At 40.2% G+C, this 24,041-nt stretch overlaps 1 protein-coding gene and 3 long non-coding RNA genes across 5 annotated transcripts in view; 3 read left to right on the top strand and 1 right to left on the bottom strand.

Annotated features, from left to right (window-relative positions):
- Positions 1 to 24,041, bottom strand: part of nectin1b (nectin cell adhesion molecule 1b) — a 208,161-nt gene that overhangs the window by 53,335 nt on the left and 130,785 nt on the right. The window lies entirely within an intron of this gene.
- LOC116673846 (uncharacterized) overlaps positions 1 to 24,041 on the top strand; it is a 352,638-nt gene that overhangs the window by 216,683 nt on the left and 111,914 nt on the right. The gene's annotated exons all lie outside the window — the stretch shown is intronic.
- LOC116673880 (uncharacterized) lies at positions 1,591 to 23,022 on the top strand. Its single transcript, XR_004327896.1, has 3 exons — positions 1,591 to 1,601; positions 16,276 to 16,279; positions 22,885 to 23,022. It is a non-coding gene; the product is annotated as an uncharacterized LOC116673880 (long non-coding RNA).
- On the top strand, positions 9,361 to 14,038 carry LOC116673886 (uncharacterized). The gene is made up of 3 exons (XR_004327899.1): positions 9,361 to 9,437; positions 10,232 to 10,236; positions 14,024 to 14,038. It is a non-coding gene; the product is annotated as an uncharacterized LOC116673886 (long non-coding RNA).

The raw sequence follows: 24,041 nt of genomic DNA, 5'->3' as shown, positions 1-24,041 counted from the left end.
GATTGGCGGTTCATATGCATAAATTAAACGTAACTATATTGTACAGTGTGTATGTGACGAATTAAGAGCAAAGTTCCAGTCCTTTGTAGCTTGAACCGTAGCACTGGAAGATGACGCATGTAGGGAAACAGAAGTGGTATCAAATACTGTAGATTTTGTTAGGGGGTAGGTTGGGGCTGGGGGGGGGGCAGTTCATCTCCCGTAACCAACCATCTTTTCCCCCAAACCCAACTTTCGCGTTATTGTGCTGCATGTCCTTTAAATGAACGTTTTCTTTGAATGACGCCAAATCGGCACCAAAAAGTGACGCCAAGAGTCCCGACCAATCGCAAATGAGTTGTAAGGCGCACTGTGTCTGACGGAGACGCTGATGGAGACTTTTTGTGTCAATATCAAACACCAAAAGCACCTGATGTGATGCTTTCTGACGCACTGGGAGTAAAAATATGTTTTTCACAGAAGCCAAGCCCTTCAAATCGAGTCCTAGTAAGATAGTACATCTGTAGCAGATAACTGGTGCCTGATGATTCAATTACTGCAGGGAATGTATTTAAGAACGAGTTAAGAAATTGCAAAATCCCTCGAGCTACCAAGGTCAAATCTATCAAATAAAAGTTGCAGTTCATCACGACAACCAACAACACATGGATTTTTGATTGCATACAAAAATCCGGTGTTTAAAAGATTTTTTTCTCCTCTGTTTTGAAGCGGTGGAGTGAACCAGAGTTCCTGCCGAATCCAAAGGATGGGATCTTTTGAATAATGGGAAGACAAGCATGGAATTCGGAGTCCAGCTGTCACAGGGGTTGAGAAAATGAAGCGATCTGGCGAGCATGACATTCAAATGTGTCAATGAGTCACTGATAAATATTAATGCCCAAACTTGGCTTGTGCTCAGCCTCTGTGCTGCTGTTGTAATCTTTAGCAGAGACTCAAATTACCGTTGTTAGTATTCCCTGATGCCAGTGACTTAGTCCTATGAAAGTAATGCTTTGGAAATTCCCCCACGCTGCAAACAGGCAGTACAACATGAAGAGGGCTTTGTCCTTGGTGAAAAACAAGCAGTCGATTGCCAACACTAATAGGCATGGGGAATGAGTTAGTGCATGCTGAATGTCTGCTTCTTCCTGCTTGCACACCCACCAACAGTGGCACTAGCACCATTTTTATCCACACCTCTTTGAGAGTTGTCCTCTCGTCCTAGCAAGAGGACAACTCCCTGCACAGGAAGGTGTGTAACATGTAAAAATAATAAAACCACAACTTCTATTGATTGAAGTGTCCAATCATAGTGTTCATTTTTCATACTGTTAGACAACATTAGAGCTCACTGTTATGAGAGACTTTTACGCAACAGTGCGGCAACTTTGCACACAAGCAAATCAAGAATAAAACAAACATATACAGTTTACATATGCTGTGTCATAAATGTATAAATATGGCAAAGGTCACCAATAAGGGGGGGGAATTTGAACGAAAGAGCCGACAACGCCACCTATGGAATTGCACACTAGGAAATATTGTGTGAACATTGATCAACTGATGAAACTAGAGAGGAAGGCACACAGGTCCGTTATGATGAGGGAGAGGCACGTTTCAAAGTATAGCAAATTTTTTTTAATTTCTAAGATGAATAGAATTAGACCGGGGTTTACACTGCTGAAAGAAAAGAAAAAGTTTAAAAACAAAACTTTCGAAATTGGTGGGGTAAAATTATTCTTTAGTACAAAAATGGTAAAAATGAAAAACTGAAAAACTAAGCCCAAAATAACCTGTAACCAAACCAAGCAGATGTCACTTGAGAGGCAGACTGCACTGTGGAGTGTTGCGGTGTGCCACCGCCACTCAGCTCAAGTGCAACACAGCAAATCAGAGCAATCCTCACAGCAAACCTGTACAGTCGATATTGTATCCCTGTGCAATTACTCACAAACTAAAACAGTGAAGGAACCTCGCCGTGGGTGCCTGGGATCCAAACAAGATGGCAGCCTGCTCTGAGAGAAACACGCAAACAAATATATACAGTAACCTAGTTTGCTATATAACGAAAACTCACACAAAAAGAACAATGAATGAAAGTCAAACTTAAAATTGAAATGAAAATAATAAGACAACCAAAGGGCAAAACAAAACCAAATGTTGGAAATAAGAAATGGGCAAAACTACACCAAACGACTGATGGACAACAAGATTCTCCTGGTAAACTAAAAGACAGCAAAACAAGCACTTTAAACCTACATTTTTATAAGTTTTTATTTATTTATTTTTAAATTGTATGTATTTATAATATCGTGGTGTATTTGTGTAATTGAATTTTGTTCTCTAGTTTTTGTGGGTGAGATGGCGAGTGTGTGCACTGTAATTTCCATTTTCATGGATGACATAAACTTGACTTGACTTGTGATGAACAACCAGCTGTTTAAATTGGAAATTCATGAAATGTGTTTCACGCAGTGTTGGGCAAGTTACTCTTAAAAAGTAATTAGTTACAGTTACTAGTTATTTCTTACAAAAAAAGTAAGACCACCCAACTCTACCATTGATTGGCTCACCATGAAATTGTACTCAACCTCAGCCAATCGTTAGCACTGATGCGCTGGTCTCGTGCATGTCCCACTAACCAAGGAAGAAAAGAAGACTTTGCCTCTCGGCTCAGGGATCTAGTAACGGTAACAGCGTTATTAAGATGGGAAGAGGAATCAATGAGATTACTCGTTACTGAAAATAGTAATGCCGTTATTGTATAACGCCGTTTTTCCCATCACTGGTCTTTCACATACCTGAGGGCAACAACCACTAGGGACAGCAGGGACAGACCAGGACACAGAGACAGGACAAAGGAGCACAGGTGACTTATGTAGCCTATTCCTGATTGGGGGGGTCAGGCCAAGGCTGCATTCACTACACATTTACCTGCACTAAGGTAAGGTGACCAGATTTCTCAGACAAAATCCGGGGACATTTTCAGCTCAGAAGCGTATTTACCTCCAAAACAAGTAATGTTTTTATTTTTGTAAAACTTAAAACGGGGACACTAGACCTAGAGCTGTTCTTATTAGGGGCTGAGCCACCCCCAAGGTCTGATCCTAGACCCACCCCTGCTGCTACTTCCTACTCCACTCCACTACACCTCAAGATAGAAAGTCCTAATATTTCAAGATAAAAAATCTATCCTTATACTTCAAGATAAAAAGTCCTAATATTTCAAGATAAAAAATCTAACCTTATACTTCAAGATAAAAAGTCCTAATATTTCAAGATAGAAAGTCTTAATATTTCAAAATATAAAGTCCTAATATTCCTAATATTTCAAGATAGAAAGTCCTAATATTTCAAGATAGAAAGTCTTAATATTTCAAGATGGAAAGTCTCAATATTTCATAATGTTGTAATGTCTACTGACAGCTTCTGCTTTACTGCTCAAGGCTTGTTTTTGCAACAGCTCCTTGAGAATCAGATACAACAAAAACTATTGAGGACATATTTTCCTTTGACATGATGCATATTAAAACGAGATCGCTGCAATGTAAGTTAATAGGATAATTGTCCAGCTTGTATTTACGTTCATAAAAGTGCTCGTTTAGCTGCTAACAGACTCAGATTAATATTCTAAGTGTATGACAACATTATGGGAAGGATTTCTAAGAAGGTCCACCTTTCTGTTAAAGATTAAGATCATTTTTAAAACATAAAAATTGCGTTCGCTAAGCCCACCAGACTCCATGTAAATAATCAGTGATTTTAGCATCGTAACACACGGCTTCTAAAACCTCTCTGAGCACCGCTGGCTCTGGCTCCCTGGAGCCCGCGTGTGTAGGGTGTGCGATTATTGGCTACGTTTTGTCAGTTCTTTCTTTCTTTCATTCCAATTTCAGGTCTTTCAGTCACAGTGAAAACCGGGGACATTTCCGGGGACAGATCCAGCCGGGGACAGGTAGCCAAAATCGGGGACTGTCCCCGGAAACCGGGGACGTCTGGTCACCCTACACTAAGGGAAGTATTCCCCTCTACAAATAAATAAATACAATTTAAACACTGTGTAAATATTGTATCACAGGTGAGGCCGGAATCTATAATAACTTCTGTAAACAATTATCGGTCTATTTGACCTTCTGCATGACTCTCTTGCATATATGAGCTACTGTACGAGAGCTGTGATGAGGATTGTGTGAAGCTGGCCAAACCCGACAGAACTACTTTGTTTCACAAAAGCTGCACCTGCAGTTTGTTTCCATTATGTGATGTATGGTACTGGATTGTCAATTTCTAAGACTAACTTAACCCTCATGTTGTCCTTGAGTCAAATTGACCCGTTTTCCTATGTCAATGTTCTTTTTAATTCCCCAAAATAACATGATTGATTCCACACAATGCTCTTTGGCATGCACAAATCTCTACTTTCTTTCAGTTCAATTTTATAGCATTTGAAAAAAAATTGAAGTGGTTTTGAAATAGTATTGGGTAAAAGTTGACATATTCCATTCTGTGATTATCCATCAACATCCAGTCCTTTCATTTTAGCCTAAATAATTCCTAATTTCTGCTTTTCTAACTCAAACATTAGGTATCATTTTCTAAAAATTAGGTACATTTACGATAAATTCCAAAAATAACTGTAAAACTAAAGTGGTGTTGAAAAAAGGGACAAAACATAAGAAAAGTTAAAACCGTTGATTAAAAGCATTAACAAAAGCAGAATTTAGCTGTGTTTTTACTTTGCTGTAGTATTTCAGGCTAATCACCCAGGCTAGGCTAAACATTGTGACTTCAGCAACGCTACATTTCAAAACAGAATTATTATTTTTTTTTAATTTTCATTAAAAAAAATTATAGCAAGGCCTACATTGTGATATAAAAAGCCTACTTGTGTGTTTTACAAAAGTAAACAATTAGATGCTGGCCTCAGCTGTAATAGAGTATTTATACATTGTGGTAGTGCTTCAGAAAGCTACATGTATCGCTTTTGTCCACTAGTGGGCACAGAAACATAAAAACTACCTGAAGACAAACAGCCCTGAAATTCCTTAGAAAGAACTTCTGCCTCCGCTGATGAAGCAAAACAATGGTAAAAAAGCCACAAAGAGCATGGTCTAACATTTAAAGTGAAACATTAGCTCTCATTACAAAGGTGACACCAAAATCAAAGAACAAAAGAACAGAATGTCTGTAAAGTATAAACCCTATGACCCCCTCTGATTTTTCACCGCTGGAATACCTGCATGAATCCTGACCACACTCTATTGAGTAAAGGTTGTTGTTGTGTCATAGCTGCCACTGAAATATTGCTATTGATTTTCAATAAATGCAATGCCGCCATCCATGCAGCAGCTGTCTGTGTGCTGTCAGTCCACCACTGTGGCTCATATGAGCCCACAGACTTGACCTTGGCGTTTTGGAGGCTGCAGCTCCCTACGTGATGGCGGCAATCTTCATTCTTGTCACATCTACTCCCTAGAGTTCGCTGAGCTCCCCCAGATGTATGAGCTGTTGTGTTTTTTCTCTGCTGCACAGTACATCCGAACACAGAGTACAGTCAAAGGCCCTACGTCAGCTTTCGTAGGCTATGTGGTATTGCGTTTGTGTCAGCTGGTAGTCCACGGAGAATCATGTTTCCCTGACTATCCGTCAAGACGGCATTCTTGACTGAGTGCATCTTCTACCCAGCAGGTTCTTCTGCTTGCTGAGGAGTTCCGACATGCAGCCAGCCAGAGGCCTCACTGGATTCAGGGGACAAGGTAAATAAGTGCTTTGCGTGTGATTATTACGTATTCATTCCTCAGGCAGAGCCTACAGATTTGTATGCATGCTCCCAACAAGGGGGGTGGGTGGGTGTTTACTACTTAGGGAAAGATCTGGCAACATTTCTACGGAGCAAAAAAGCCACTGATCAGCTGAAGCCGCGGCCTGAAAAATTGATTACTTTCAATCTGCTGCATACATGCAAAATGACACAGAAATTCAACATCTGGACCATCCAAAACAATGTAATCTCATGTGCCAGAACATGTGGGCTCTAGTGTTACCCGACTCCCACAGAACATGTTAGTCACACATACCAGGACAGGAAGAGTTCAGGTGAGAGGCCAAAGGGTGAGCCTACTCCAGCTGGAGTGGGCTGTGCCCACCAAATCCAATCTGTCACAGACTGCGGCAATGCAGGATTTAAATGGAAGCAGGGTTGTTGTCTTTTTTTGTGAGCAGACCGCTGCCATGTACCTGCTTAGGCCTGTTGTTGTTCATCAGACACTGGCACAGGGAAGACAATTCCCAGCTTAATGATATCTTTCAATGTACAGTCGCCGCCCCTGGTAATCTGACAGTAGACACTAATAAGGAAGGGTACAGAAAAGCCTGAAAGTATAAGACATCTCACTGATGGCATTAAGAGGAGTGGTTTGTGTAGGGGCGCATTGTAAGAATGTTCCAGTCGTAAGTCTGATCCCATTCCAAGACTGGATGTGGCTCCTGGCGCTCTCCCTCTCTCCCATCAGAAATTGTAATTGCTATCGCCTCCACAGGGGCCATGCTATTTTCCAGCAATACTGGGGAGTTTTCAAGTGGACAGATTGAGAGTCTGGCTACTAACCCACGCCAGCTCCACACCGCCGATGCCAGTCTGAGTCGGCCACCTGTTCCAAAGACCACAGTGACTGGTTTTCTTGCTGGGCTTGAACAAGTAGCCAGTGGCCCAGCCGAGTGAAACATTCAAGGTGTCTAGTTGCTGTTATCTCTCTATTCATGAGTTGTACAGCTACCTTATGTGGAAGTAAATGCCCGGGCTGTTAGTCATTTATCTGGAGGAGATCTTTTTTTAATTTATTTTTGTCTAGCCTTTTTCCAGATTGGGTAAATGCTGCAGGCCCCAATAAAGAGAAATAAATGTGGTTTAATGGAGTTCATAAATCTGTGTTTCTGGCTGCCAACTCCAAGTGGCACATGCTGTGTTGTCTCCTTCTCCCACTCCTCCCCGACATGGTAATCTTGTTAAAGTTTAATGTTTCCAGAGCTGTCTCCTCTGGGAGTTTGGGGTTCCTGATGTCATCCTCGTTTCCACAGTAGAGGCCTGCACCCGGATTAACACTGATGGTCTGTCTCGGCACCACCTCTCAGAGCCCATGTGTCCAAACTGAGATAGGGGCCCGATGGCGATGGGGGCGGGGGGGCTTGTTGTGATTTGTGATTGCCGTTCTAAATCACTCCACAGAGGGCAGCACTTCATTAAAAAACAAATTGTTAACACATGGGATGTGTTTACTAGGATGAAACCAAGCTCATTATGAACGTAACTGCCGTGGACCTGCTGGGCCACCATGAGAAACACCTGAGGCCAGAGTGTAACATCATATTATAATAGTATTTTAGGGTTTTGTTTAACATATACATTTCATTACGTTTATTTAACTTATGTTTTATTTTCTCAGACAGCCACAGATACAATCTAGACTAAGATGGATGTTGCTGCATGGTTGAATAAACGTCTGCTGAGCCACTTCCTCCGTTTTCTGTGTAAACATTTTTTTGACTCAATGGTACGTTGAGGGATATCACAAGCCTTCAATAACATATAAAACACATAGCATGGAAACATTAGCAAGGAAAGCTGGAGATCTCCACGTGAGCAGGCTGACATCAGCTGGAAATGTCTGGTGCACCGCTGCGTCCGGCGGGGTAGATGAAGCGACGACAAGCGCCACCAAAGCCCCTGTCAATCAATATGAGATTGCAGGCTGCCAAACTGATGCCGTTGCTGTCACGAGGTATTACCTCCTGTGACAGCCTAAATAACAAGCGTTGTAATTAAAGAATGATTGGAATGGGTGGACCAATGCCTCCTAATGGGGGAATAAACCGCAACATCGCTCCAGGAAGTGAATTGCACTCATTTATTAACTTCAGGAAGCCGGTAGCTGCTGTCAAGATGCAGTAGTTTACTTTAAAAGCTACATAACTTTCCTTCCATCCGGCCCACTGGCCTGTTAACTGGATCACTTTAATTAGAAAATATATCCATATAGGATCATATACTTGTCCCATGGGCTGCTGTTTTACTTTTTCAAGATGGGAAGGTTTGAAGTGAACAGTATCTCTGCTTAATTTATATGGCCTTTCTATCTAACGTAATGGCTGTACTTTTAACCCTTCTGTTGTCCTCGGGTCAAATTTGACCCCTTTTTAAAAAGGTTTCTATATCAGAAATTTGAGTTTCTTTCATCCAAAAAAGTAACGTAGATGGTTCCCTACAACGTTCCTCACAAGATAAATAATAATTTTATTACTTTCATTGGATCTGGGTGTTTTTTTGTCAATTTTATAGCATTTGGAGAATAAAAATAGTTGATGAAAGAACTTTTGTGTGACAAATATAAAAAAAAGAAAAATGTCAAAAAAGACAAATGTAAATAAAGGTGACTAAAATGTTTAAAAAAAGAAAAGAAAACCGTGACAAAAATGTGAAAAAACGCTGAAAAAAGTGATAAAAATGTCAACAAAGTGAAAAATGAAAAAGAAAAAAAGCTTTCAAAATTTGGGGGGGAAAAACACAACAATTTCAAAAGGCTCAAAAAAAGTCCACAACCGTTGAAAAAGTGACAACAACATTGGGGGAAAGGACACAAAAGAGTCAAAAAAAGACAACCAAAACGATCAACGACGATAAAAAAAACCGTGACAAAAACGTCGAAAACATGTGACAAAAATGTCAAAAATGTGACAAATGTAAAGAAAACTTTCAAACATTTAAAAAAAGCTCAGAAAAAGTCCACAAATGTTGAAAAAAAGACAACAACATAGGGGGAAAGACACAAAAGAGTCGAAAAAGACGACCAAAACGTGGATAAAAAGGTTTTTCATATGACATTTTGACCCAGAAAAACTAAAATTTGCAGGTCGGCGGGAAGACAACATGAGGGTTAAAGTCATAGTAGCGGTTGTGAAACGGAATTAGATAAGGCAACACAAGTACTCAGTGCTAGTTAAACATCAGGGATGGGCTTACAATGACTCATGCAAAATATTAAAATAAAGACATAATGTGACGTCACAGAAGCCATTGCATCACAGACTGTCAACTTAATCAACTTTGGTTAATTTCCAAAAAAAAGTGTCTGGATCAGTGGATGTGCATTGCCGGGATAAAGCCGGACATCCAGCGCAATGTTCCCCCCTCTCACTATCTCTGCATTTGGGGCTTAGCACCGCCCAGGACAGCTGTGATTGGTTTAAAGAAACACAAACAAGCCAGATTCTCTATCAAAGAATAGATAGGTGGTGTATCCAGACTATTCTCCAGTGCTAACGAGATTCAAAATGACAGTTGACTTTTGGTTTCACACCGGAAATGGACCCCAGTTTCCTGATTGGAAGTGCTGTGTTTGTTTGTCCAACCCCCCACCCCCCCAACCTGCCTCTTTACAGGGACTATGGCGCTCTTATACTTTGTCACCTCACTTCCTCATTTGCTTCTTGCAAAGTTTCCGCGAGTTTCAACTCACGTAATGAATGCTCCGTGACACGGAGAGGGACAGTCTGCTTTGGCCCCTTAAAAAGAGCTGGCCATGCAGAGTTGGTGATAGGGCTCCCAGTCTGCTTAAGCAGGCACTCTCTTGCTCTCGGGCCCTTTCATGCCCGAGTTGAACTCCTCTATCTGTTGAATGTTAATTTAATGGCTGCTCTTCGTACTAAACTGAGTGAACGGCAGGGCTTATACAGATCTGTACCCTTGCCTCCATCTCGTCCTCCCTCTATTACCTTCTCCTGCGTGTAAGCAAAATTACTTCTCAGTGTCTCTCCCTGGCAAGTGCCACCAGGTCACGGCTGTAATTTCCTTTGCCGGGTTTAAAGCTGACAGAGTAACAGACCCAGTCCGTCTGGATATGTTCAAGAGCAGGTTTTCAATTTAGCAACACTTGGACTGATGAGTCTGCAGATCCCATCCCAAAGGCCGGCTCCTTCTACGGCCCCCGCTGCTAAGCAAGTGTGTCATCTCAAGGATCATACACACTCAAATGTAGGATTTTTTAAATAACCTCTGTTGGGTTGAGTGTTGGATCTGAAATACAATATATTTATATTCCTGGACTAGACTGTGTGTATTCTCTCTGGAAAAATCACAGCGCATTCCTTTATACTCACTGGATTTAAGCAAAAGAATATGAAGTCACTATTCAATATTCATTTGTAAAGCACTTGTCTCCTGTCTGACTTTCCAATTTATTATTTCCCCTCCACTGAGTCTTTGTTGGGTATCTTTCTATCATTTTTTGAGAGCTCTATTTTGTGGATTACCAATCCGTTGACCCAATTACCAAGGAATCCATTCTAGTGGCACATGAACAATTGTGGAAATGAAACGTCGTTGATTTAGACTTCACCAACGCTAACTGAGATGATCTGTAAACCACGGCTTTATGAAGATTGATCATCTGTTCCATAATAATGTAAAGACATCAACATCATTTCCAGGTTCAGTCTAAACTTTGCTCTGTGAGAGTCCACATATGAGGCCTCTCTGGGTACGACATGCAATGGCATTCTCAGATAAGTACGCTAAAAGTTGAATTGTATAAAATGTATGATTTGCATACATAGGGTCACTGTGTAAAGAATTCTGAAAATCTGAAAATTTGCTAAAAATACTTTAAAAATATTTGCTGAAAGAGATTATTTTCACAAATCTGAGGCGTGGTGTTCAGTTTATTCTATCTGGATGTCTAATAATGATTCTGAATGTCTTGATGGAGATTATATCCTAACAACATCTGGTGATTATGAATACTTTGTCATACAGCCGACATTGCTCTGACACTCTTTAAAACACTACTAGATGAACATGGATGTTCTCCTCTACATAGACACATAAAGTCATCAAGGTCATCACTCAAAATTATCATCCAAGCTTTAATTAGAAAGCACCTAAATGTTCAGCCTGTTCTCATTAACTATTCGTTCAAAAAGCAATGAAAAGTTGAGTACTGTATTTTGTAAGCATTCCACGTTTTTTTTTTTTTTTTGTCGTATTCACTACATTGATGGCCACTTCATAAGAATGCTGCTAAACACGCAGAGAGGACATTACTGTAGATGGGTGGGTGTTGACATCCAGAACTTTTAAGCCAGAGAGTGGAGTTCAATTCCAGGGGCTTCTACCCAGGACATGCATGTTCCTTATGAGTATTTTAATCCAAACCACCATCTTTTTTCCTAATCTTAACCAGTTGTTTTAGTGTCTAATCTTTACTTTCATTCCAGCAAAACGCTCATATTTTTGGGACTAAATTTAACCGTAATGTCCGCCAAAACCGGCAGCCCGCAGTGTTCTGTATCTACCGCTGATACATCCGAGGTCTGTAGCTTGGAGCTCCTAGCCCGCCGGGGTCACGTGACCAGCCGGCGGTCTCCGAATTTTGTGGGATATCACACGTTATGGTGTGCAAACATTTTCGTACGATTTCATAAGGACCAGTTCATGAGGATGTGTTAGAGACAATCAGTCACTCAATGAATCCACCTTGTTTCTATGGATAACTCTGATGCTGAAATTCCATCATATTCCATATACACTACTGGTCAAAAGATTGGGCTCACTTACAAATGTCCATACCACTCCATTATAGATAGAATAACAGCTGATCTGAGTGGGTGGCCGATCTATAATGCAATATCTATACATTCCCCATTACCAGCAACCAGTCATCCAATGATCCAAACGCTCATTCTGTTTCCTAATCTGATATCATTTTAAAAAACTAGAAAACATTGGAGAACCCTTTTGCAATTATGTGAGCACATAATGTAATCTGAAAACTGCTGCTTTGGTAAAAAAAAACACAATGCAACTGATCTCAGCTGGTATTCTGTCTATAATTAAGTGCAATGGAAAGTGACCCCAAACTTTTGACCGGTAGTGTATGTACTCACTTCTTGTTGTGTACAACAGAAGTGAGCATCATATACTAGGGGCAGATAGGTAAGGTTGCAATGGGGAAATTAATTCTCAATAGAGTATATTTAATTCAAAAGAGTAAGACTAACTCTTGTAATGGGAAAACTGGAGCTGATTTATACATTGTGAAAACTGTTCTTGTCACTTTGTTATTATCTGCAGGGAATAATTAAAACGTGATTCAGTTTGCAGCCTGTCATTCTTTTACTTCTCCCTTCCAACAATTCCTCTCTCGCTGTACAGAAACAAGTGATGGCTACATGAAGCTTTGTGAACCAGTGTCTTTATTTTCTGAGCCCACTAGATGGCGCTCTCTGTTCAACAATTGGTTGAGAATACACTGAATCACAATGCCTCAAGCCTTTCTCTTCAAACCAAGAGTGCCACCTAGTGGACTCAGAAAATAAAGACACAGGTTCACGAAGCTTCATTTGGCCATCACTGACAAAACCTTCCACGACACTCTGATCTTAAAGCTGTTAATTAATGTTGCTATTTTCTGTGCGATTCCTTCTACATCCCTGTACAGTATATGCCATAGGTAATGTCACGTGACTACTTTAACAGAAAGCTTCCTAAATTAGAGTTGGAGAAGAGATGATCCATCACTCAAAATGTCTCCAAAGTAAAAAAATTGAAATCCATAATTAACAACCTGCAACCTGTCAACCAAACATGTCCTGAGGCAGTGGCCTCTTCCTGCTTTTTAGGAACATAAGTCAAACCAGACCAAGCTCCTTGGGAAAAGACTCAAGAGATGGCCATCTCAGAGATAACCATCTTGTCTATCCTCATCAGTTTAGAGCCGAGACAGTAAACAAACATATTCTCCAAAATGGAAAGACCTGTCTGCTGACACTTCACCAAGTTGGGTTTGGAAGTTGGGAAATATATGAATAATTAAATAAATACATGAACATAATGAGCATGTAACTGTGGATCCTTCATTTTTTCTGAAATCATGTTTTCCCCAAGTCACTCAAAGCTACTCAAGCTAATTTTTTTTTATAATTTCACATGATCTGTTCAGAAGCTTATTTCAATTCAGAGGACATATTGCACTCTCAGAAACAGGACAATATGTTCAGGTATATACAAATATCAGCAAAGCTAGCTAGCATGTAAAGTAACCATTACTGGTTTCAGTTGCACAGCTAGCATATCTATAGTAGACGTTCTCATTTCTAGTAGTTTTAGTAATTTCATGTAGATTGGTGGTTTTGCTCCTGGCTAGTTAGCCATAGCCCCCGAGTTGTACTGGGTTGGAGTCAACAGTAACTGTGTCATATTAGCCTTAATGTGGAAACAGATCTACAGACTGCATTGTGGAAACAGAATAGATAAACTGAGTAGATCAAGACTAATACCACAACAGCTTATGTATCTAAGCCTCTATTTGTTGGGAGATAACTACTTAATAATATTACGCAACAACTCCAGGGATTTCACACTGAATAGCCTACTTGATTCATATTATCCATTATGACTTGAAAAACAGATTTTAGGGTCTGCGTTTGCCTGATACAAGACGATTGATGTTACAGCTCGAATTGTTAAGTAATGTTGTTGTGTTTCCGAAATAAAAGTGGATTACAAGAACAGCACTCCGGATGATGTTCTAGGTATAAAAGAAATACTGTATAGATCATCAGTAATACATGCAACAACTCTGTGTGATTTACAGACAAAAGTATTTAAAAATAAGCTCTCTGCAAATTAAATCAATATGTTTTTCAGTGTGGAGTGGATGAATGCCAGCAGGCTGTTAGATGACATCACATGTTGATGTTTCCTGTTTACAGTCGGTAGAGGAGATGTGTTCATGATCACACACTGTGCATTAATCCAAATTAATGTAGGGGAAGAAGGTGCCTTCTCTTCTGGCAATTTGTTTTTCAAGAAGCTTGAAACCTCCTATATGTATATGCACATGGAAAAACAATCAATATTCAGTGACTATAATGTCTGCAAGTGAGCCAAAAGCCTTACACTGGCAGCCACAGCCTCCCTACTGCTTGACTGGAATGCAGATTCCACAGACTGGCAATAATGTGCACTTCATCGTGGTTTATGGAGAGCCAGGCTCCTGTAAGAACTCCACAATTGGCTGTTTCCACAGTGCTTGAGATTTCAGGCAAACACTCCAGTGATAACTTGATGCAGTACACATGGTGGAGGGAGCAATCAATGGATGGGTGAAATGCTTTCATCCTGTAGCCAGCCCTTGGTCCCACAGAAGAGGAAGGCAAAGAGAATAACACAGTGTAGGTGCATGCCGAATTGCACAGGTGGAAGTAAAAACCCTTAAAATTCACACCGGGGATTCTCTGGATCAATCCCCACCTCCACTGCAAAGAAAATATATTAGTGTCGCCAATCTGGTAATGTCTCAAACAACAAATCCCCACATGAAGCAGAAATCTGTGTCTAATCTGAGAAAAGGAACACAAGTGCATCTGCAGGTTATAATACTCGTGCAAAATCAGACACAAGTCGTTTTCAGACTAAAAGCCAATTTTAAATACCAGTCAAACAGTGGGCTAACATCTACCATGTCCTATATGTGATACCAGGGGGCCCAAAAAGACTTTTTCCCAAAGACTTATATACAAAATAAATCAGTGTGGATACATTTTTTCTGCAAAATAGCCTCTGGAAGGCACTTGTTTGGTGAAACATGTTCATTCAACTGTTGTTTTAGTTGTGCAACAGAAACTCCGATTGGACAGATAGTCTAGCTAGCAGTCTGGATTTACCCTGCAGAGAGTTTAAAGGCTCCCTGCCACACAAAACTGTTTTACTTGCATTTTTCTTTTTTTACATATGTCAGGTCCATGTGTGTTTGTGTTATGTGGTGAATGTGAAAATGAACTGCTCCCTCCTCTGTCAGCCATAGCCATTGAAAAGAAATAAGAGGAGAAATCAGGCCAATCACAAAAGCTACTATTTTTTAGCTTTACAAAAGCTACTATTTTAAGTTACTATTCATGATCTCGCCCAGTTGCGGATGCTGATAGCCAGGCTCTCATTGGCTAGCTGTTTGCCAATCAGAGTTAGGCAACTTAGCTTGTTGAATATTAATGAGAACTGGCACAAAAGGAGCTGAGTCTTCCTGCAGGCTCTCTCTACCACACTGGAATGGCCTGAAACAAGGTAACCAAGGCATTTTTTCCTCAAACAATGTTACAGAGTCCATGGTAGAACTTCAAACATTACCACAAAGTAATAAAATATGAAATATATGGCAGGGCAGTTTTAAAAATACAACACAAAGAAAGAGGAAGGTAAGGTAGGAGCGGTAAAGAGTGACAAGAGTGCAACAGCGCAATTCTGGAAATTGAACGTCAGGGATGTAGACTAGTCTATCAATAAGACTTTTAATTTCTCATCTTAAAGCTGCTAATTACTGCTGTTATTTTCTGTACTATTCCATCTGCATCACTGTACAGTATGTGCCGTAGGTAATGTAACGTGACTACTTAGCTACCTAAGTTAGAGTTGGTGAAGAGACGATCCAACCCTCAAAATTTCTCCAAAATGAAATGTCACTAAATGACAACCATAATTTACAACCTGCAGCACGTCAAGAAAACATACATCATACATACATGTATTTTAACCCTCATGTTGTTTTCCACGGGTGAAATTTGACCTGTTTTTGTTTTTTTTAATCATAAAAAATAGACCTTCTTAACAAGCGCTTAAAATGTCAACATTAGAAATATCAAATAACTTTGGGAAAAAACATTTAAAAAAGCCCCAACAACACACAAAAACTGACAAAAATGTCCGAAAAAGTGATTATAGTGTTATATGGTTGACGGGAAGACAACACAAGGGTTAAGGTCATGACCTCTTCCTACTTTTTTAGGAAAATACGATAAAGCTCCTTGGAACCAGAGATAACCCTCTCAGAGATAACCATCTGGTCTGTCCTCCATCAGTTTAGAGCAGAGACAGTAAACACACATATCCTCCTGTCTGCTGACACTCTTCCAAGTTTGGTTTGGAAGTCGGAAAATATTTAAACAATGAAAATCTTTAGACATGGATGCAATAAAGTCATGAGTATGTAACTGTGATTTGACATAGCGGCCAAACAGTACAATACATTGAGTGGAATTACACGATATGTCATTTTATGTGTGCTACTGAGCAACTTTCATAGGAATGAACGCCGTTTCCAGGTGTTATTGTACATCCATAGTGCTGACACAGCAAAGAAGGACCACTGGGAAAAATATGACCCATCACCTCAAACCGCAATTTGAAGCCTATTACAGTCAATGAGGAAGAGAGCTATTTGAGATTTCTGCCGAAAAGGTCAGCCAAAGAAATGTTTGCGCGACCTCACCAGTGGATTCAAGTCTCTGTGTGTTCTTATTGGAATTGACATGGTATTTAAAAGAAAGATGGGTCCACAAGTTTGAGTGTTTTGGAATATTATTTCACTCTGATGTACCATATGCACTGGTATGCTATGCATATTACCCACTAACAGACAGCGGTGGGCGAATATAACCCTGACCTGCCCTCTGAAGTCTGGCTCAGGGTTTAAAGTTAAAAAAGAGGAGGTACAGGTATGTCCTCTTTACGACAGACAAGAGAAAAATCTCTCTTCTCAATTGGAGAAGCTGGCTTAACTCAGATCTGCTTCACACCACGTATCAGGGGGGACCATTGTGATTCTGCACGCATACCATCACCCCAGCTGAGCGCCTCTCCGCTCCGAGCACACATTGCTTAGAGAGACACCAGAGTTTCAAAGGCATTTCACAGAGCTGCTGAAGCTACTTACTTCCACCGCTAAATACTGCCAGGGAATCTCAAGACTCTGCTGCGGTCACTGACAATTATCTGTGGTGGGAAATCTGTGAGGGGAAAGAGCACGGGGGGGAGAAGGAGGAGATAAAAAAAAAAGACCCTCCACAGAATTTAAAGTTGTGCGAGTCCTTGGAACGAAAATCAGTGCAGACCCAGAAAAATGCAATTTTTTTTGAACGCCATTGTTACTTCTAGCCGAGGATACATTTTTGTGCATTTCAGAGAAAGAATTTGTCCTTGTTTTGACTCAAATAGAAAATATGCCTTTACATGCACACAGAGTTAGGAAAGGACACTGTAAATCTACCAGGTTTAATCATTTACACACTTGACATCTCAGTTTGTTACTTTTGGAAACCGCTCGATTGTGGCAGAAGAAGAAAAAACAGAAGAAAAGAAAGAAATGTCAAGATGACGCAGTAAAAACACACTTTATTATTCTCAGAGAGCCCAGGAAACACACAGTTCCTCCCGGAGTCCAAAGCAAACACAGCTAACCTTATCCGTACCTTGACAGCAGCAACCCAGTACAGTTAAGTCCATCAAGACTGAACGAAGATTTAGCTGTCACCTCACAGCTTTATATTTCATTTCAAGGAAAAAAAGTGTCATTTCATCCCTACTGCTTGCTCAGATTGACAAATGTGCCACTTGGATAAGCAAGATTTGATGAGGCTGCATGGAGTCTGGATTTGAAATTCATTCCGCATATTAAATCACAACGTCGTCAGAGCGCAAGACGGCTGAAAACAATGGTTAGTCTTATTTGAAAAACAGCTATTATTGAATTATATGCAGGGAAACACCTCAGAGACTGAAGGCAAAAGCTGAACTCAAAGATGACAGTGAAATGCCTTGTTTTTTGTGCTGGTTTGTGAAGTCTGGGATCTTACACGTCTCAGCTTGAGATGCATCGACACTGTATTAATTGCAGAGTGTCGGCGCCAACAATCGCACTGCAAACTGCGAGAGTAGATGATAAACTAAGTAACTGCGTGGGAATCAGGGGAACAGCTTCGAAGACAAGTCGCTAAATGGTCCCATCTACAAAGTGCTATCACGTGGAGGCTCGCAGCACCATTGACAACCACATGTTTCATTGTTCAGTTTCACTGGAGCAGCGACGGGGTAATTCTGACTGGAAGCGAGGACCCCGGTGGGCAACTTGTTTCAAACCCCAGACGCACAGATGATCCATAAAGTCTAGATTAATATTTGCTTTGGTGAATTTGAGGTTTTTCTCAATTTTGATATGACTTCTGCCACCAGCTTTTCACCGGCTTTAACAGACAAAAATATCATATTGATACAAAGTAAAGCAGTGATGACAGGCAACAACGTGTGTGGACTGGAGTTTGCTGTTGACTTTGGCATGTACTGTAAATAATGTTTATTTTTATTTTTTTGGAGTGTTGCAAATCTTATTTCACCGTATTTGAGGGACTTATGTGGACCATATGAATGGTTTATGTGGATGGCTGTTGTGTGTGTAGGTATAAATGTATGGGTGCACATGTGTAATTATGTATATCTATCTATTTTTAATGGCTAAACCTTTTATTTTTCTAAGCTGAAGCAAATTTGGCCTTTGTTCAGTTGTTTAACCGTTCAATAAACCCAAACTCAACAATGCCTCTCGATATTCTGAAGTAATCACCAACAATTTAAAACCAATGGAAATCCCGTGTGGACACACAAACTGGGAAGAGGCATTACGCATGGCCGACTGGCTGTTGTGTGAGTGTGTATTGGCAGCAGTGTGTTTGGATTGATGATCTTGTGTTGTGGATCTGTTGTGCCGAACAGCCACATCTGAGTGCGTCTTCAACAAGTCCATGTTAAAGACATCGGAAATCATTTCCTTCTCTTTGAAGGTTCAACTCAACCAAAGAACACAAAAGATTAGTTTTTCAAAGTGAGGTCTGATTGCAAATTGTCATCATTTGTGCCAATTTTACCCCCACCCTCCCTTAAAACAGCCAACGCACCAACTATATACCCACTATATGTTGTTGCACTTTACTCAGACTGATCTCCTTTTACTGTTATTTGTGCCCAGCCTCTCCTCTACTTTGTTCATGGAGTGCAGTCAAACACACAATACACAACACATCATGACACATCAAACATGTTTGTAAAATTTGCAAAATCAAAAGAAAAAAACTACATCATGATAGGATAAGGATGTTAGAAAGGCCTTCTGTTTTTCATTTGCTTTATGTGCAATTCTACTGTCTCTAAAATTTGCAGAACGTAAAGCCTGAACACACCTTCGACTTCAACCCCTTCACCTACTACACGGAGCCCACCCACAATAAGGGGCACACTCTGGACTTGATTGTCTCCAAAGGTCTGAACATTTCCAAGGTTGTGGTGACTGACGTTGCTCTCTCAGATCATTCCTGTGTTTTCTTTAACGGCACTATCTCTGTGCCCAAAAGTGTCCAAACAAAGATAATCAGAAAACGGTATATCACTGAAAACACCAGTGACACATTTATTCAGCTTTTCTCCTCCACACCAGCCCTCTCTGGGCTATCAGTCAGTGAGCTTGTAGATAATTTCAACTGTAAAATTACAAATGTTATTGATGCCATTGCTCCCACTAAGGTCAAAGTTGTATCTGGTAAGAAAAGATCTCCATGGAGAAATGTCCTACTGGTGAGAACAGAAAAAAGAGAGTGTAGGAAAGCTGAACGAAGGTGGCGAAAAACAAATCTCCTGGTCCATTATAACTCCTATAAAGAGAGACTTCGCATTTATAATTTGGAACTGAGGAATGCAAGAAGGTCCTTTTTCTCTGATATTATCTCTAGAAACAATAATAATTCCCGTGCTTTGTTTGCTACTGTTGATAGGTTAACAAACCCTCCAGTACCAGTAGCATCTGAACTTTTATCTACCAAGGCCTGCAATGACTTTGCCTCCTTCTTCAAAGACAAAATTCAAAAGATTAGACAAACAGTCAGTGCCTCCATATCAAGTCCAGGATATGTGTTGTCACAGTGTTCAAGCAAAAATAGTTCCAATATGACAGAATTTCACACGATCAACCATACAAACCTGGAGGACATTATTCAACATCTGAAACCTCGACCTGTTGCCTTGATGTTCTACCAACGGGACTTTTCAAAAATGTTTCCAATTGTTTGACTTCTGATCTTCTACAGATTGTGAACACATCTCTTCTTTCAGGTATCTTTCCACAGGCCCTGAAAACTGCAGTAATCAAGCCACTCTTAAAAAAGAACAACCTAGACAAGTCACTAATGAGCAACTATAGGCCAATATCAAACCTTCCGTTTTTAAGTAAAATCATTGAAAAAGTAGTCTTTCAACAACTCAACCATTTCTTGTCACTAAGCAACAGTTTTGATACCTTTCAGTCGGGTTTCCGACCACACCACAGCACTGAAACGGCTCTTGTCAAAGTCTTTAATGACATCCACCTTAACACAGATAATGGCAAAATTTCAATCTTAGTATTACTTGATCTCAGTGCTGCATTTGACACGGTCGACCATGACATACTACTAGACCGATTGGAAAACTGCGTTGGCCTTTCTGGCTCAGTACTAAACTGGTTTGAATCCTACCTAAAGAATAGGGATTACTTTGTGTCTATAGGTAATTATGCATCTGAGCGTACAAATATGACGTGCGGAGTTCCGCAAGGCTCCATTCTGGGGCCTCTTCTGTTTAACATCTACATGCTTCCACTGGCTCAGATTATGGAGAAAAACAAAATAAGTTACCATAGTTATGCGGACGACACACAAATTTACATAACCTTATCGCCAGGGGACTATAGTCCAATACAAAAACTGACTAAGTGCATCGAACAAATTAACGGCTGGATGTGCCAGAACTTTCTGAAATTAAATGAAGGAAAAACTGAGGTGGTTGTTTTGGAGCAAGAGAGGAACGATTAAAAGTCTGCGCTCAGCTTCAAACAACAATGTTAAAAACAACAGACAAAGCCAGAAATCTTGGTGTAGTCATGGACTCAGACCTGAACTTTAACAGCCACATTAAGACAATTACAAAGTCAGCCTACTATCACCTTAAGAATATATCAAGGGTTAAAGGACTTATGTGTCAACAGGATTTGGAAAAACTTGTCCATGCCTTTATCTTCAGTAGACTTGACTACTGTAACGGGGTCTTTACAGGTCTCCCTAAAAAATCAATCAGACAGCTGCAGCTGATTCAGAACGCTGCTGCTCGAGTCCTCACTAAGACCAAGAGACTGGATCACATCACTCCAGTTCTGAAGTCTTTACACTGGCTTCCTGTGTCTCAAAGAATTGATTTCAAAGTACTCTTGCTAGTTTATAAATCACTTAACGGTTTAGGTCCAAAAATATTGCTGATCTGCTACTACACTATGAACCACCCAGACCTCTCAGGTCATCTGGGACAGGTCTGCTTTCTGTCCCCAGAGTCAGAACTAAACAGGGTGAAGCAGCTTTCAGTTTCTATGCTCCTCATATCTGGAATAAACTCCCAGAAACCTGTAGATCCGCTGCTACTCTCAGTTCTTTTAAATCAAGGCTGAAGACCTTTCTATTTGATGCTGCCTTTCTTTAAATGACTAATCATTTCTTTAAATTTTTATGCTGCACTGTAAATTTTATCTTGTGTTTTATGTTTCTCTTTGTTTTAACTGTCTATTCATGTGTTTTACCGGTTTTAATGCTTGTGATTTTTAACTGTTTTTACTTGTGTTTTATCTGTTTAACTGATTTTGTGTAAAGCACTTGAATTGCCTTGTTGCTGAAATGTGCTATACAAATAAAGCTGCCTTGCCTTGCCTTGCCTTACACACCCGGAGGTATCTGACAAGAGCCATGAAGTTATGCATACTAAATCTCTAAAAAAGGAAAATTATATTTTGAAAAAGTCAAAAAAGTAATTCTCTAAATGATTATCTGCATACTCTCCTGACATTACAATTACCTGTTTTCAAGTTTTGTTTTACAAACATTCAAAACTTCTTTAGACTGAATCACTGTAACATCACACTAAAAACCCTTTTGGGTAGACAAATCACAGTTGATTTGATTTTGAAATCTGCAAACTTGTTTACTTCTGTTGTCATTTTCAGTCATAACTGTAACATATAAAGATATAAAGCTCATTTTCTGTCCTGTGTTGCTTTGCTAACCAAATCTAACATAAGGAACTGCAACATGTCACCGCCGGTCGGACCGACTGCTAGTCTGGGGGCTGTCCGCTTTTTTAGTGTTTGACCCAACTGGTAAATTAGTTACTGACAGTGTACGGTGGTCGAAAGAATAATCGCCCTGCAACTTCAGAAAACACATGCAAATAGACAAAACACAAGCACAGTATGACATGTAACATATGTGCAGCACACAGCAAACGCTCTGCCTATACACACAACACAACCAAATATATAAAAGCGATGCAAATAAAAAACAATGCAAAAAGAAAAAGCACACAAACCCTGAAAAAAGAAGCGATGCAAAAAGACAAAACAACTTCATTACTTTGACAACACGTGTGCAGCGTTCAGAAAACACGATGCATATACACACAACCCAATCAAATACATAAACGAGATGCAAAAAGAAAAATACACAAACCAAAAAAACAAGTACATCAAAAAACGCTGCATCCAGATTACATAACAGAAGTTCTCCAGGCCTCTAGAGGGAGCATCTAAGTGGATCAGCTGGATTTTTTGACCCCACGGAACGAGAGAGAGAGAGAGAGAGAGAGCAGATGAGCGGACAGGGCCAAAAGGGAAGATACTTAACAGGCGACATAACAAGATTCATATTCATTTTAAGATTTGGTCCTCTTCTTTTACAGCTTTAGCTGCTCCCTCTAGAGGCCTGGACGATCTGGACGCAGCGTCTTTTGTTGCATTTGTTTTCGTTGTTTGTGTGCCTTTCTTTTTGCACCGTTATTTATTTGCATCGCGCTTATGCATTTGGTTGTGTTGTGTGTATAGGCATTTCGTTTGCTAAATGCTGCACATGCGTTGTCAAAGTTATTTTCATACTGTGCTTGTGTGTTGTCTATTTGCATGTGTTTTCTGAAGTTGCAGGGCGTTTGGCCCGGTCGGCGATCGTTGTGTTGAGATTTAAAAGCATCAAACATGCATTTTAGTTGGAGATGAGAGTATATCCAGTTCTTCCTTGTTCCCCTTGGCTTTGCACCGTTAAATTGTATCTGCTGGACGCAGAAGTTTTCTACCTAAAGTTATTTTAAACAAACAGTGTGATTGGGTCTATTCACTTCCATTGTATTGGGTTAGCATCAGCAATCACAAAAAGATACATCAAAACCTGCACAAGTACCCCAAGCTATCCTCTTGCAAAGATACCAGTTGGAGTAAGTAAGGTGTTTTTGTGTGTTTTGGGGTGACCTGACCCTTTAAATTATCCCCACTACACCTCTGTGTTTTACGACTCAAAGGTCCATTGACTTTCAGAGTGTACCTCCCTGATTAATCTTAACAACATTGGGGGCGGATAGAGAAGCTTCAGTATGTTCCAGTTAGGCTCAGCGCTCACTGTCTACTGATTTCTTTTCAAACTACTTGATTGCTCCTGTTGGATTATCTGGTGGATGGGCGACCGCATGAGCGCCTACTGTGTGAACCTGTGTGCACATTGTGCATGCAAGTGTGTGTTTTAATTAAAGTTTGAGGGGGAATGGGAAAAGTTTAATTTAGCAAAGGCAGGGTGAAAAATTGTCTCGTTTTCTTGTCTTCATGTCTGTGTCGTTTCTTATCTTCCTCTAAGCTCGGCCACTGCGCAGGTTATCTCTAAATTACCAACAGAACTCATTTATTCTTCAATTGAATTAGGTCCCGGAAAGGAGGCCTGCACAACCATCTCTCCTTTATAAAACAGCGGCTATCCACAGCTCCAATGATTAGACCGCGGCATGACCTGGATCAAACACCTCAATCAGACACCACGGCTTGTTCTCTCTTCCTCTCTCTTTGTCTCTCGCAATCCTCTCGGTCTTCCTCTAGACAACAGTGACATCACATTTCTGACCAATACTCCTGGTCACACAATACCCAGAATCCCAGAAATGTCATTTATGGAGAAAAAAACCCACACCTTTATGTTCTGTTACAGTAAGAATTAAAAGTGACAACAACAACAACAACAAAATTCTCCACACTAAAAACAGCAAATAATTGAAAAGTAAGCTCTTTATTTCCAAAATCCGAACAGCAAATCTCAATTTCACTGCAATCAGCAGTTGCTTTTTTACAGATGTTCATGCACAT

Source organism: Etheostoma spectabile, chromosome 3, assembly GCF_008692095.1.
Source record: "Etheostoma spectabile isolate EspeVRDwgs_2016 chromosome 3, UIUC_Espe_1.0, whole genome shotgun sequence".
Lineage (NCBI taxonomy): Eukaryota > Metazoa > Chordata > Actinopteri > Perciformes > Percidae > Etheostoma > Etheostoma spectabile.
The sequence above is the reverse complement of the archived record's forward strand: the minus strand, read 5'-3'. Positions and strand labels throughout refer to the sequence as shown.